General features: G+C 35.9%; 1 protein-coding gene and 1 pseudogene across 1 annotated transcript in view; both read right to left on the minus strand.

Annotated features, from left to right (window-relative positions):
* LOC137768710 (small ribosomal subunit protein uS2-like) overlaps positions 1 to 7,547 on the minus strand; it is a 176,849-nt pseudogene extending 169,302 nt beyond the window's left edge.
* The window catches only part of ZNF804B (zinc finger protein 804B), a 518,351-nt gene that overhangs the window by 431,223 nt on the left and 70,625 nt on the right, over positions 1 to 16,503 (minus strand). The window lies entirely within an intron of this gene.

Here is a 16,503-nt window from a genome sequence, read left to right on the forward strand (position 1 = left end):
TTCCTAGAACTGACATGTAACAATGGGCATAGAGTACTGAAAATAAGGAAGCTCAACCAAGCTTCTGTGTCTTTAGTTTTCACTGAGGCTTTAATACATAGGCAACATTGGTTGATTGCTCACACGGCTGAACCCGGTCTCTAGCTCAACTGATACCACATGAGCCAAAGTCACCACCCTAGGTCACACTGTTGGTCTTTATGCTGGGGCCAGCCCCCACCCTAAAGCTATTGGGTGTGGATGACCTCACCCCAAGATCCAGTGTAGCCAGCCCCTACTCTAAACAAAGATGCTCCTACCAGGTGTTAAATAGATGACCTCTGAGAAGCCTAGGGCAAAAACCAGATATTTCTTTGGGCAAGGCCAAATTCTTTACTACACAATGAATATTAAATGATCATTTCACCCCTAGGTGTGGAGTTAAAAAAAAATATATAGTAGATAAGTATATTGTGAATCGCTAGTTTTACTCTTTGTGAACTCAAATATTCTATTCCCTAGAAGTCAATGACTATTCAGTTTATGTAGTTTGATGCATAACCTTTCCACTATTGGGACTTATGAAAGCATTTTAATCTCAAACAATTTTATTTTAATCAGCAAGTATTTTTTATAGATCCATGTCTACCCTGAGCTGTTTTCTGACTCACTAAGAAAGCCTTTCATCATAGCCCATACACTTGCCCCCTCCTCCCTAAACACAACTATAACAATACTAACTCTTGGTTCTCCCTCCATCCAGTCCAGTGACTTCTTAGTTAATTTTTCAGTTCAGTCTCATTTCAGTTTAAAACTAACCCATGGAAGATAATTTAATTTGATGGGAATGAGTTAATGTCCCTTAAATAGAACCAAGTTAGATATTTTAGGAATCCTAGTTACTGAGTCTGATCAATTCTAACACATGATTACAGTATTCCCAGTTTGAGGAGAATTATTCATAAGGATTAACATTTTCAAAACTAACAAGATTATCTGGTGCCACTCTGAAAATAAATAAAATACAGGGCATTTTTATTTGATAAATACAGGTTGTATAAACAAAACTGTATATTATTAGTCTTCCATGAAGAGTTGCATTCAGAATATATTTATCCAGATGGGGAATATTTATAAGCAGAGAACCCAGCCATAAGAAAAGAAAAAGCTGCCAATCAAGCAAATTACCCCAATGACAATGATCATCAGGAAGGAAACACGTTATACGAACAACTGATTGCAGAGCTGGGGTCAAAACATAGCTTTGCCATGAATGGGGCTAAAAAACACCCCTGTGTCCACGGAAGGCTGCAGGGATGCTGCTTCTGTGCCAGAATGTAGTACTAGCCTGTAGGAATATTTTTCTCTAAAGCATGTCTCCTATGTGGATATCAATTTGTATTACACTTCTCTAAGGCTCATCTAAAATGATTTGGTTTTCAGCGTAAAGCGGCCAACACATGACCAGCACTTAGAGAAATTTCAAGGACAAGTGTCTTTTTTAAGAGCTCCCTTCTAGTGGAAAAAGACTACTTGTAGCCAAAGTAAAAATAGTCCCCAGTATAAGGAGCAAGATGACATATAATGAAATGCTTATTATATGCCATGTGCTGAGTATAGATTATTAATTCAATCCTCCTGCTATCATATAAGGTGGAGATTATGATGTCTATTTTTATTTTCAGATGAAGAAATGAGGTGCACAAGGGTTGAAGAACCTCCCCCAGATGAAGCTGCTAAAGTGGCCAGTGAAAGAGTCAATCCCCATTTTATAGTACTCCAAAGAATATTCTTTCCCCATACTCTTGTCTCAACTGTTGCAGGATGACACCGAATGGCCCAGTTGCTCTGGATCTAGTGTTGTGGACAGGCTTATCAATGGATCTAATTATTTCAATGTTTTTCCTTGAGGCTGAGAAGGCTAGAGATGTTAATAGCTTTCAGGGAATGAGACGGTTGGCCTGACTTCAAATCTCTGATCTGCCACTTACTAGTGTGCAACCTTGAGCACATTACTCAACTCTCTGCACAAGTTTTCCTCCTAAGTACACACACACACACAACGGGTTGGTGTTTTGTTTCGATTTGGTTTGATTTCCTCTACCATTTGAAACTAAGTTGTAGACACTGTGGTATTTCACTTCCTAATACTTCCACATGAATCCCTTAAGAACAAAGAATTCATTTGGTGCTTTATTGGGAATATTCTTAATTTGATTTTCTGTATATCTTAGTTTTGTAAGTGAGTCTAAATCAAGAGATACCCAAGTCTTATAAATCTTAACCGATTCAGAAAGTTAGAATATGAATAGAATGACCCTTGCCTGGAATTGCTAGCAAAAATATCTGTGAGCCTTTAGTAAATTCTCCTGTCACTGTCAAGTACTATCATCATCCTCAAATAAAAAAGATGTACAAATCACAGGGTTGCTACATGCTGAATTCAAGTACAGCTCAAGGCTCTTATGTGATTTGCCATCATTTTCACAATTATGTCTGGTATCCAGATGGTGCTTGTTCTCAGGACTTCAGCTTTTGTATATGGAGAGGAGCCCTTACTACCCCCCTCTAACTCGGTTTAACATTCAACGTATAAGTCTTAAAACTCCAATAAACAATGAACGTTCTTTAGACATTAAACAATCAATATTCCTCAATGTTTACTCGCTACTGACACAAAAATAAATTAAAAGTTATGAATTTGGCAAATTATCTCCAACATTTAAAAATTGACTATAAACTTAATAAAACACTATAAATATTTGATTTAAAATACTTCTAATAAAAATTCCTTTAAGTATTGAGAGCACTGTAAGATTTAGACAGCACATAGCATAGAAACACAGAATGATGTTTCAGAGTACAGACTATGGAGCCATATGACCTGTATCCAAATTCTGATTTCTTCCACTTAATAGCTGTATGACTTTGGGGAAATTGTGCCTCATTTTCCACATCTATAAAAAGAAGGTTATCATAATATTTATCTATGATATTTATCCCATTGTCCTATTGTGAGTCAAGAGTATATTAGCAGAACTTTGATAACACCAGGCATACGGTCAGTGTTTGAAAATATTAGTTACGTCTAAAAATATCACAATGATTAGAGAATCAGTTTTCAAACTTTCTGGTCTCGGAATCCCTTTATTGAGAATCCCAAGATGTTTTGTTTAAGTTGGTTATGTGTATCAATATTTTCCATGTAAGAAATTAAAGTTGAAAATTAAAACATTAATTTTAAAATAATAATAAATAGGTTAAGGTAAATAATATATTTTAGTAGGAAATAACTATATTTTCTCCCAAGAAAGAATGAGAAGAGTGGCGGCATTTTACACCCTCGCACAGCTCTTTACCTGACTTCTATGAAGTCAGACATTAGATTCTCATATTTGCTTCTGAATTCAATGTGTTGCAGCATGTTCTTTTGATAGAAGTATTTGAAGAAAATCCAGACTCACACAGATATGTAGTTGGAAATAAGAGGAGTATTTTAATAGACTTTTCAGAAAACTTTGGATATTCCTCTTGATACTTACACCAAAATTTGATAAGTGGTTGTCTACTAAAACTTCATTGCAATGTGCAATCTGAAACCAAATCAATGAACATTGTTACTCTGTTACATTGAATGGTCTATTTTGCACTTTGATTGGTCTTTTACTTTCTAATGATTTTCTACATTGATCACTTGAAAAATATTGGTTCACTGAGTTATGCCATTCTTTCAAATATTAACATATTTTATAAAAATATATTTGTTAATATCTCCACCATCGTTATCAGAAAACTCTGTAAGGATTGGGCAGCTCTCAAGCTCACAGTGGCTAACGCAATTTTTCCCAAATTCTAATTTTCTCTTGAAAGCTTGAATTTCATCATTGGCAACAAATACTATCAGTCGATTGCCTTTGAAGTGACAAGATGACTTCTTTTATTTTTAAGTAAATCTGTGCCAAATACTCAACTATAAAAAAAAAACAAAACATACTTTGTCTGTCAGTTAATCTTCCAACTAAAAATTGTGTTCCATGGAAAGAAGGAGGTTGTTCAGCTCTCAACTCAAATGGACAAGTGCTTTTTCTTAAGAAAACCATCATAGTTCAATATGCAGCAAAATGCTTTTTGTATACTTCTCAATTCATCACACAAAATATTAAACAGACGTGCTCGCTCGCTTCTGGACAAGATGTACTGACAGGGACAGAACTGATCCTCCCCCTTGCAACAACCAAAAATACAGACAAAATGTATGAATCAAATGCTTTCAAAGACACTGGATGTCAGCCAAAAAAGCACTGATCCTTGACAGATGGGAAACGAATGAAGCCAGTCCTACAAGTGTCCTAATTCATTCCTTTGAGAGAGTTTCCAGGTCATGACCCAAAGAGAGGGAATGAGGCAGCGCTGATGGACTCTCTGAGTTGAGGAGACTGAGAGCCCAAGTGTCTAAGTGTTCACAGGAAAGAAGAGTGAACTACACAAAGAGAGAGCCCTGGAAATCTTTAGAGGGTCTCCCTCAAGAGTCCATTAGGGTCCGGATCAGCAATATATTTATTTTTAATTTGTTTATGTATTTATTCATTTATTCATGTTGTCATTATATTATTATTAATTATTATTATTATTATTCCTACTCTTAAGGGTTAGCTTTTTAACTAGATATTTACTTTGGAAACTTGCTAGATTAACAATAAATTTGACCACTTCAAAATAGAAAGAATTCTACCTCAGGTTAAATGCCATTGCTGGTTCTGGCTTAAGGATCGAGTGATTCTTGGCATACCTTAGATGATTTGATTTGTTGCATCATGGGACAAGTCCAATCCTTTCCCATAATTTCCAGAAAGCACTGTTATTTACTTTTAAATGGTCAGTATTACCTAAGTCATTATCTTTGTATAGTTACCTATACAAATCTTTCATTAAGATTAAAAACTTCTGTTGGCTTTATCTGTAATTTAAAATCATTAGAATGCTCCTCCAGAATGAAATAATGCCACTGCAGCAATACAGATGGACCTAAAGATTATCATACTAAGTGAAGGAAGTCAGAAAGAGAAAGACAAATACCATATGATATCACTTATATGTGGAATCTAAAATATGACACAAATGAACTTACTTACAAAACAGAAACAGACTCACGGACATAGAAAACAACCTTTTGGTTACCAAAGGGGAAACGGGGTCAGGGAGGGATAAATTAGGAGTTTGGGATTAGCAGATACAAACTGGTATATATAAAATAGATAAATAACAAGGTCCTACTGCATAGCACAGGGAACTATATTCAATATCCTGTAATAAACCATAATGGAAAAGAAAGTGAAAAAGAATATTTATGTGTGCGTGTGTGTATATATATATATATGTGTGTGTGTGTGTGTGTGTGTGTTTATAACTGAATCCCTTTGCTGTATGCCAGAAACTAACACATTGTAAATCACCTATACTTCAATAAAAACTTTTTGAAAAAAGAATGCTCATCCAGCCATTTTATCTACTAGAAAATGAAGGTTAGAATCTGACACAGTAATTCTTCCCTTTAGAACATCTGGCTAAATTACCATCCTGAAACAGGATGTTAACTAATTAATGTGTACGACCACCAGAGTTGATCAACTGATGGAAAATCTCTCTACCTAGTTATCATGTGCTGGAATTATTTGGTAAATAGGCATCTGCTACAATGTCCTATCTTGTAGAGTTCTTGGCAGAATTCCTACTATTATGGAGAATATTTGTCTACTCAAAATTAGTCCTCTTCATTCTTTTTTATAGATTCTGATTACACAGACACACATACACACAGACACACACATATTATCTGCATATGCAGGAAAAAGTAAACTCAATATATTTATATTGGCTTCTTCTCGTAGGCATATGTTGCTATCTTGCTTATCAGTAATAACTATACATATATATGTAATATAATACATACATACTTATATATACTTATACTTAAATGTTGGAACAGATAGATGTACATGTAGAGTACATGTACACATGTATTAAAACTATTAAAATCAATAAAAACTTATTAAAATCAATAAAAACCAACCATCTACCAATCTAGATAAAAAAAAGATTATCGTTTTTTTTGGCATTACAACTACCCCATTTCATGTTTTATTCTCACATTTTCTTTGAGTCCACTGTGAACTCATGGCCTTTAATAGACCTGAATTATTTCAGTTATTTATGATTTCAAGCCTACATTTTCTTCTCTAAGCTGATGACAGCCTCCTTCAGCTGATTCTTCATCTATTTTGTAATAGTCCTGATATGTTTTTTAAAACTTTCCTACTTTTGGCAATAATGGAAAGTTTTCTGCCCATTCAGAAACCTCTCTGTCCTAGAATAGAATAAAATCTTCTCTAAGACACTCCAGTTCCCTTTTTTTGTGATTGGGATTAAAAATCAAAATCTTGGCATGAGGTGGTACATGTGAGAAGATGTAGCTGCTTCTGTTAACACCTCCGATTTTAAAGTAATATAAAAATCAATTGACTAAGACAAATGAGCACTGTAGTTCTGTTCAGGAGTGAGAGGACATGGAAAGTCCAGGGGTGTTTTTTCTCCATGTGCATGACTTCCTTTTTCTTTTTTTTAAAGAAAGATTTTCTGTCAACCTTAACTGCATTTTCTGTTTAAACGTGTGGACAAACAGCTTCAGGCCACTCAGGCTTGTTCCCACCCATTCAGGGGCCTGAACAGTGGGAGTGCAGACCAGTCTTCAGTGGTGGGCTGAGCGCCCCCATCTTCTAGAGAGACTGCTGACCAGGCCCCAGGACACCTGCATCTCCAGACGCCTCTGCAACCTCAGCTGAGTAGCAGTTAACTCAGGAGCTGGAACAGTCCATTCACCCTGAACAATTCCTCTTTGGTCACAGCCTTTTCAGCAGCGGCTCGCTCTTCCTTTTCAATGTCTCCAGGGTCTCTGTAGAACTAGAGACGTGGTGTGACCTCCCACGGATGTTACTTTGGAGATGGTAATGCAGGTGTGTGTGCAGAACTTCCTGGGTCAGCACCCACCACCTCAGACCCACTGAGGGAGCTCCCCTGTTGCTGCCTGGGATGGCAATGTCCACAAACTGCAGAGGAGAATCTGTGTTACACAGAGCAGTGGTGGGCAGGTTAGCATAAGACGCTCCTGTGAGAGGCTGGTGATCTGCCCTGAGATCAGTAACCACCTGAAGTAGCAGCTCCCAGAAGGCTGCCTGGATCTGGTGAGTGAAGGTTCCAGAAGTGAAACAGCCAGCAATACGAGTACCTCTAGTGGCAGCAGCAAACATCGGCCCAGCTCTCTGGTCAGTAGTCCTGGAGGATAGGACACTGACACCAGCCAGGTTTTCCCTGGCAACACGGCATGAGTTGCCAGCAGAAGCTTCTTCCAGGTTCTCTTCAGATTTGTGATGTAAGATGCCATCACTTTTCCTTTTGTAGATGTACTGTTTTATTTGGAAGTCAAGGTCGGTGCCAGCTCAGTGGGTTCCTGCTGCAAGGAATTTGAGGACATCCTCCTCCTTCATTTTCAGGACATCGAGGACTCTGGACATTATGAAAGTTTCCCTTAAGTCATGACAGGAACCCAGAACAACGCCATATGGCCTCCTATCTGGGTAGCACTGGGTACCAAATGCTGCTGCTCAACTCCGTGGAAAGCAGGTGCCTTCCATAGATATAAAAAATTTCATCATATATTGTTCTATTTTGCAAGTAAATATGTCATTATACATTTTTCAAAGAATTATTTGTTTTTATTCCCAAGGGCTACATTTCTAGTAACCCAAATTATAAGGAGCTAAGAGGCTGAATAAGGAAAACTAAACTATTTGGTAAACAGTGAATCTGATGTCAAATTTCAACTTAATCTTTTGTTAATTCTACTTTATTGCAGTACAATTTAATAATTTTTATTTCAATTTATTCAAACTAAAAAAAAACAAAAACAGTTCACCCATTTCTCCCAACCTTCACCCCATGCCTCTGGCAACCACTAATCTGTTCTCTGTATCCATAAGTTTATTTTCCTTTTTTCTTTAGATTCCACATATAAGAGAGATTATATGGTATTTGTCTTTCTCTTTCTGAGTTATTTCACTTAGTATAATGCTCTCGAGGTCCATCCATGTTGCCACAATGACAAGATTTTATTCTTTTTTATGGCCGAATAATATTTCATATATAATGGAATATTATATATAATATTATATATGTATATATCAATCACAGTTTCCTTACCCATTCATCCACTGATGATACTTTGTTTTCATACCTTGGCTATTGTAAATAATGATGTAATGAACATGGGGCTGTATATATCTTTTCGAATTAGTGTTTTTGTTTTCTTCAGACAAATACCCAGAAGAGGAATTGCTGGATCATATGGTAGTTCTATTTTCATTTTTTTGAGGAACCTCCAGACTTCTTTTTCATGGTGGCTATACCAATTTACAATTCCATCAACAGTACATGAGGGTGCCCTTTCTCCGCATTCTCTTAAATATTTTTTTATTTTTAGTCTTTTTGATAATAGCCATTCTAAAAGGAGTGAGATGATATCTCATTGTGGTCTTGATTTGCATTTCCTTGATGATGAATGATGTAGAGCATCTTTTTACGTGCCTGTTTGCGATCTCCATATCTTCTTGGGAAAAAAAAATATTCAGGTCTTTTACCCATTTTTAAATTGAATTGTTTGGTTTTTTGCTTTGAGTCCTATGAGTTCTTCATATATTTTAGATATTAGCTTCTTATCAGATATATGATTTGCAAATACCTTTTCTCATTCGTAGGTTGCCTTTTCATTTTGTTGATGGTTTCCTTTGCTATGCAGAAGCTTTTTAGTTTGTTATAGTCTCATTTATTTTTGCTTTTGGTGTCAAATCCAAAAAAAAATCATGTCCAGGACTGATGTTAAGGCACTTACAGCCTATGTGTTTCCTAAGAGTTTTATGGCTTCAGTTTATTTTTGTGTACGGTGTAAGATAGTGATCCAGTTTCATTCTTTTGCATATGGCTGTCTAGTTTTCCCAACACCATTTATTGAAGAGACTATAATTTCCCCATTGTATATTCTTGGCTCCTTTGTTGTAAGTCAATTAATATACATGCATGGATTCACTTCTGGGCTCTCTACTGTGGTCTATTGATCTATGTGTCTGTTTTTATGCCAACAACATATTGTTTTAATTATATAGATTTGTAATATAGTTTGAAATCAGAGAGCATCATGCCTCCAGCATTGCTCTTCTTTCCCAACACTGCTTTGGCTATTCGGGGTCTTTCATGGTTTCATACAAATTTTAGGAATGTTCATTCTATTTCTGTGAAAAAATGCCATTGGAATAATGATAGGGATTTAACTGAATCTGTATATTGCTTTGGTAGTATAAATCTTTAGACTAGATCACAATATAGGCTATATTCCTCTGTCATTTTTATGTTATTACAATTGCATTTGGTTAAAAAATAGTTATAAAGAGAATTTTTGTGCATAATTTTTCTTAACAACAAAGACTGTTTTTTTACACAGAACTGCCACTTACTCTCAAGGTATCTCTAATATGTGGAGTTCAAATTATTTCTGATTATAGCCTCCCATTTGAATCTATACTTCAAATGACTAGAGTTCACTGGTATGTATTAAAAAGTAAACAAATGCTGAAAATTAGCCCTATTCATGGAGAAGACCTTTCTCTGTAATTTTTTTAAATTGTATTATTTACCTGAAAAAGTATGACCTCATTATCTTAACAGTGTTTCTGACAGAAAAAAAAAATTCAGCGATTTTGGTGTAACTGGAAATGTGTTATAATATATAAAACAAATGGGAACCTGAACCTAGCCCTGTTCTTATCACTAAACCCTGAGAAAGTCACCTCAAATCTCTGGTTCTCAGTTTCCTTACCCAAGTGAGATAAACTCACAAGTGCAGAATCAGCTATTCTTAAACTTTTTTTTGGGGGGGGGGTTATTTTATAAATAGCACAGGCTATTTGAGAAGCTTGGCCTTCCCACATTAGATCAATAGAATTAAAGTTCTTCATTCAAAAAACAGACATTCAAATAGGATGGCAAGAGACTTTTTTCATTATATTATTAGCAGAAATAATGAAATTGAAACTACATTGACCTTTTAGAACCAGTCTTTTTCAAACCCTCAGACTATCTTTCTATATTCTTTATTTGTCCTAAAATTTCTTAAGGGCTAAGTTCTTACCTTCCTCATTTTAATATCGTAATACCCTAGCAACATCCCAGGCACAAGTAATCACCTAATTTTTCTTATAATTTAACTTAAGTACCTCAGTTAATCCTCACTGCCACCTTAAAAGATTAGCTGTTTTCAATCCATTTTATTGATTAGGAAAATAGGATCAGAAAGGTTAAGTAATTGCCTTGAAATCCCAGGGATTGTAAATGACAAAGGTAAGATTGCATTGTCAAATCTTCTAATGTTAAAAAACAGGTGGCGGGGGATTCCCTGGTGGCGCGGGCTTCCCTGGTGGCGCAGTGGTTGGGAGTCTGCCTGCCAATGCAGGGGACACGGGTTCGAGCCCTGGTCTGGGAAGATCCCACATGCCGCGGAGCAACTGGGCCCATGAGCCACAACTACTGAGCCTGCGCGTCTGGAGCCTGTGCTCCGCAACAAGAGAGGCCGCGACAGTGAGAGGCCCGCGCACCGCGATGAAGAGTGGCCCCCACTTGCCACAACTAGAGAAAGCCCTCGCACAGAAACGAAGACCCAACACAGCCATAAAAATAAAAATAAAAATAATAATAATAATAATGCTTAAAAAAAAAAAAAACAGGTGGCGGGACTTCCCTGGTGGTGCAGTGGTTAAGAATCTGCCTGCCAATGCAAGGGTGTCGCAGGTTCGAGCCCTGATCCAGGAAGATCCCACATGGCACGGAGCAACTAAGCCCAAGCGCCACAACTACTGAGCCTGCACTCTAGAGCCCACAAGCCACAACTACTGAGCCCGCATGCCACAACTACTGAAGCCTGTGCGCCTAGAGCCCGTGCTGCACAACAAGCCACCACAATGAGAAGCCCGTGCACCTCAATGAACAGTAGCCCCCCGATCACTGCAGCTAGAGAAAGCCCGCGTGCAGCAACGAAGACGCAACGCAGCCAAAAATAAAATAATTAATTTTTTAAAAGGTGGTTAACTCTAATTACAGAGGTAAATACTTTTTTTCCTTGAAATCCTTGAAGAGGATTCATTTCACATCACCAATAAAATATTTTCTTAAGAAGAGGAAGATAGGTGAGCAAAAGAAAGCAGAAAGGAAACACTGAAAAAAGGATAGGAATTTTAAATTTCAAAATTTGCATTACCCGAGTCTAAATTTATATCTGGTTAAATAAAAGCATCGGATATGAATTGAGATTAGCACTAAAAAGACTCACAATACTAATGATACTGAGATATTTTCAAACTGACAGTCCAGCTTAAATCCCTCAGAGTCCATGGCTATACACTTTAAAGTTCTGTTAAGTGTGTAGCTCTCATGTTAAGTGTTCTTACTACAATAAAATAAATTTTTTTAAAAAAAGGAAAAGAAAATAAATGGCTAGACCAGATGTAGAACAGCTCTGCTTCTTCAGTTTGGCTATCAGATCTGCTCCTAAGGACAAGATGGTAGGAGAAGGTTGATTTTTTTTTTTTTTTTTTTTTTTGGTCCATATTGTTTTGCTTTGCTTTCCCCACAGGTGAAAAGCAGGTGGGGAGATGTGCTGGGTAAATTTCAAACAGCAATGACTAAAGTCAGTAACACTTAAGATGACTGATTTAGAAAATGACAATCAACACTATTTTTAGTACTAATCCTTCTCTTGATTTTTTGTGGGACCAAGATGATCTGTGTTCTAATTATAGACTGGGAGCCAAAAGGAAAAACAAAAATATATGAGATCCTAAATTAGTAAATGTTTAGTGATGTAATGATTTCAATAACTTTAAGCAGTAGCAAATGTATAAGATAAATTTCAGTGTTTATGGGATGGGAAGACCCGAAACAATTTTCACTGATGTGTTTTCCAAGTAGGAATAGTGCATATTTGGGCAGAAATGCATGACCATTGCCTTCTACAAACACATATGGCAAAATTGGTTAATTAACTGGAGAAACAGAGTTCCACCTAATATTCATGGCAAGTCAGTAAGTTCCACATATATTAATGGGTAAAAGAGAATGAATCAAAGAATTAGAAAAACATTTCTTCAGGTACAGAAAATTGATAAAGATAATTATAAATATTTTATGATCTATACAACATAAAGAGCAAAAACAAAATTAAAAGAGAGGCAACTAGTGCAGAGAGAAATTGGCAACATACATAACAGAAAATCTGTTATTTTACATATGAACAACTCTTTGGGATCAATAAGAGGCAATCATTTCAACTTTAAAGGGGCAAAGAGCGTGAACAGGCATTCCATCATGAGAAAAATACAAATATCCAATAAATGTGGGGAAGAAAAGTTTAGAATCCCTGTTAATCAAAGAGTTAGAAGCACCTTTCAAATAAGATACTATTTTTTTTTTTTTTAATCTCTAATTCTAGTTTTTGGTAAAGGTTAAAGGACTATCATCCACTACTGAAAAGAGTTTAAACTGGAAATATCTTTCAAACTTACGGGGCAAAATGTGACAAAAGCATTAAAAGTGTGCCTACACTTTAACCAAACAATTTGATTTCTTAAAATTTATCTTTAGGACATGAACAGAAATCCATTAGGATGTTAATTTAATGTATCATTTTTAATGTGAAAATTTGGAATATGATCTAAATATTTAATAATCATTGATGCCTTAAATAAATATTGAAGCATGACTACCATGGAATACAATGCAGCCATTTGAAAACACCATATTGTACAAGATTAATTAAAGAATTAAGGAGGAATTTCCAGAATAGGCAAATCTTTAATGCCAGAAGGAAAGTTGGTGGTTGGGTAAGGCTGGGAGTTTTGGGGAGGAAATTGAGAGAGACTGCTAATGGCCATGTTTTTTTTGGGGGGGGGGGGTGATAAAAATGTTCTAAAATTAATTGTGGTGATGGTTGCACAACTACATGAATACACTAAAAAATACTGATTTATGCACTTTAAATGGGTGAATCATATGGTATGTAAACTACATTTCAATAAAGCTGTTATTAGTCAAAACACAAATGACAAACTGGGTAAAATACTTGCAACATATATCACAAATAAAGAGCGAATTCCCTACTATTTTAATAACTCTTAAAATTTGAGGTGAGTCATCTGAAAATCAGAAATATGGGCAAAATACATGAACAGACAATTCACATAAAAACTGTAAAAATGATGTTTAACCTTATGAAAAGATATTTACTTCATTTACCATAAAAGAAATGCAAATAGAAGCTACACTGAAGATAAAATTTCACAAAACATACACAAAGAGTGTGTGTAAAAACTAGCAAAATCTGAATGAGATCTTTAGTCAACAGTATTGTACCAAGGTCAATTCCAGCTTTTGATCATTGTACTCTGGTTATATAAAATGTTATCACTGGGGGAAGCTGGGTACAGAGTACACAGAAAAAGTACTATTTTTACAACTTTCACGTAACTCTAAAATCATTCCAAAATAAAACTTTTTTAAAGATGTAAAGAAATGTTAACATATTGAGTTTAAAAGGAAAGATTAAAAAGGCATGCATGTAGGATTCCAAAAGGTTGAAACATACAGTTCAAACTAAACAAAAGGATAGAAGAAAAAATTGTTATCTTTAAGAAACTGAATTTTAAATGATTTTTATTTGTGTGTGTGTGCGTGCGGGTATGTGTGTGTCCATGGGTGGGTATTTCTATATTTTCTAAAATTTCTAACTTGAACATTTCTGTAATAGGAAGAAATTTTTATTAAAATAATAGGAAAAAATCCAGTAAGTGCTGTGGCTATGACTTTACCTACCTGAGAGCAGTAAGTAAGCTAGACAAGACATTTGCATCTGCTTTTTACTTATTTTTCTACAATTATACAATTTATATTATAGAGTATATTATACAATCTACAATAAACCACTGATACATATTATTTTTAGACAAATCAGAGCTTGCAATTCCTGTTAGAATTTCCAGAAGGAAATTAAATTTACATATAAGATAACATATAACTGACTTTGATGGCCAAAACACTACTTCGGAGAAAACCTGTTATGCCTCATTCAATTTGACAAGCTTTTTAAAAAATATAACTTTTCATCCCTATTACGGATTACTCTGTGCTCTGGTTAATTTGATCAGCATAAACACTTTAATTACATAATGTGAGTTCCCTAATGCCCTTTGGCAATACAAGCTTCAGTCTACTTCCTTTTTAATAATCAGGCTTGAGCTGGTTTTAAGAAATCCTCCAGAAGTACCTGTAGTATTTTTTCTTTCCCTCTTAGCCCCATTACATCACACTCATTAAGCAAATCATGCCAGTGCAGCATTGTGCCAAAATGTCAGTGGACACATGAGAGATTATAGAATCATAAATCAGAGATGAAATAGCAACTTAACTTTCTTCAAACAACAGAAATACATGGTTTAGAAATGCCTTTAAGGGACTTCCGTGGTGGTGCAGCGGTTAAGACTCCGGGTTCCCAATGCAGGGGCCCAGGTTTGATCCCTGGTCAGGGAACTAGATCCCACATGCATACCGCAACTAAGAGTCCACATGCCACAACTAAGGAGCCCGCCAGCCGCAACTCAGACCCGGCACAACCAGAAAAAAAAAAAAAAAAAAGAAATGCCTTTAATATGTGAAAAAAAAACCTTAAAAGATGTAAGGATAATCAAGATGATTACAATCAACAGCATAATTAATGACACTATCAGAATCATTAGCGCAATAACATATTCAGAGAAAAATATTATAGCACAACTTAAGATTAAATAAATAACACAACTTTTAAATTTTCATCTCAAAGAGGATATTACATGAAACAATAAACATCTTAACTCTTTAACATTTTCACAAACAAATGACTGCTTCCAGGTTACAAAAATTCTTCGGGGAACTCATGAATAAAAGTCACATAAGTCATTAAAATAACACATTACCAACTTGCTCACTTTATTTTTTTTTTAGTTAAAACATACTATGAGAGATTAGCTCATTTTGTTATATGAAACTTCCTTGGCTTCCTCAGTAAGGGAAATCATTTAAATTATCAATTGTGAAGTTTAATCTCATATCTGGTTAAAATGAGTTTTTCACTTTCCCTTTAAGAGGACCATGCATATTCACTAGTTACTCCTTTAACTGTCTTCTTTGCGCTTTATGATTCATTACCGCCGGAAGGGATGTCTCACCAAGGAGGCATTCCTAAAATAATGATTGATATTTAACTAGAGAACAGGCTTGGGTCCATGTGGCTTTGGTCGAAGGGATTCAGCACTATGGTCTGGTCAACAGAGCCCTCACAGTGACCTCATAGATGATTTAAAAAACAAAAAACAAAACAAGACAGCCAATCTCCACAATAGATACGTGATAATAGATAAAGGATAATAGAATAGCCCAGCAAAACAATTACCTCCTCTTCTTCCTCTCTCTATCCTCATAACAGTTCAGTAGCTGAGGATAGATGGAATTATCTGGTGGAGCAGTAATGAGAACACAGGGTACTCCTACTACTACAGAATAGTTAATGTTAGATAATTTAATGTTTTTTTTGTCCCCTAAATTCTGCCTAAAATTTTCCCCTAAATTTGATGATATCTTAGGAAACTCACTGACCAACAATAAAGAAAAACTAGAGTTCTTCCGGTTTCAGGAAATTGTCAAAATGAGCACTGGATCCTCTTCAAAACTGTCTCACTTTGTGTTATTTTTTTTTGAAAACCTGCCAGAACTGTTACCCATTTTTCTATGATTTTATTATAGAAAAAATCCTATTCTTCAAACTAACTTATTTTGAGCGAGGGAGAGGTATGATGGCATTTGTGTTTCAAGTGTTTATCAATATGACAATAAGAAAAAGAACTTGGAAAAGTATACTGGAGAGATAATTAGGAGGTTATTACACTTGTGCATAGGAAGGAGGTCAGTACCTTAATCTAAACTTGTTGGCAGCAGAGACAGAAAGAATGGGATGGATTCAAGAGAGCCTTAGAAGGTCAAATTAACAGGATTTAGTAATTATTTGGTAGTAATCCGTGAGAAGAATGGCCCCCAGATTTCTGACATACAGGACAAAGTGCATCATATTTACTGAGATGTGCCATGCTGAAGAAGGTTCATGAAGGGGACTTTCCTGGTGGTCCAGTGGTTAAGACTCCGTGCTCCCAATGCAGGGGGCGCAGGTTCCGTCCCTGGTCAGGGAACTAGATCCCACGTGCATGCCACAACTAAGAGTCTGCATGCTACAATGAAGATCCCGCGTGCCGCAACTAAGACCCAGCGCAGCCAAATAAATAAATAAATATTTTTAAAAAAAGAAGAAGAAGGTGCATGAAGAGGAAGGTGGGCAATGGATGAAGA

Source organism: Eschrichtius robustus, chromosome 8, assembly GCF_028021215.1.
Source record: "Eschrichtius robustus isolate mEscRob2 chromosome 8, mEscRob2.pri, whole genome shotgun sequence".
In the NCBI taxonomy this organism is placed as follows: Eukaryota; Metazoa; Chordata; class Mammalia; order Artiodactyla; family Eschrichtiidae; genus Eschrichtius; species Eschrichtius robustus.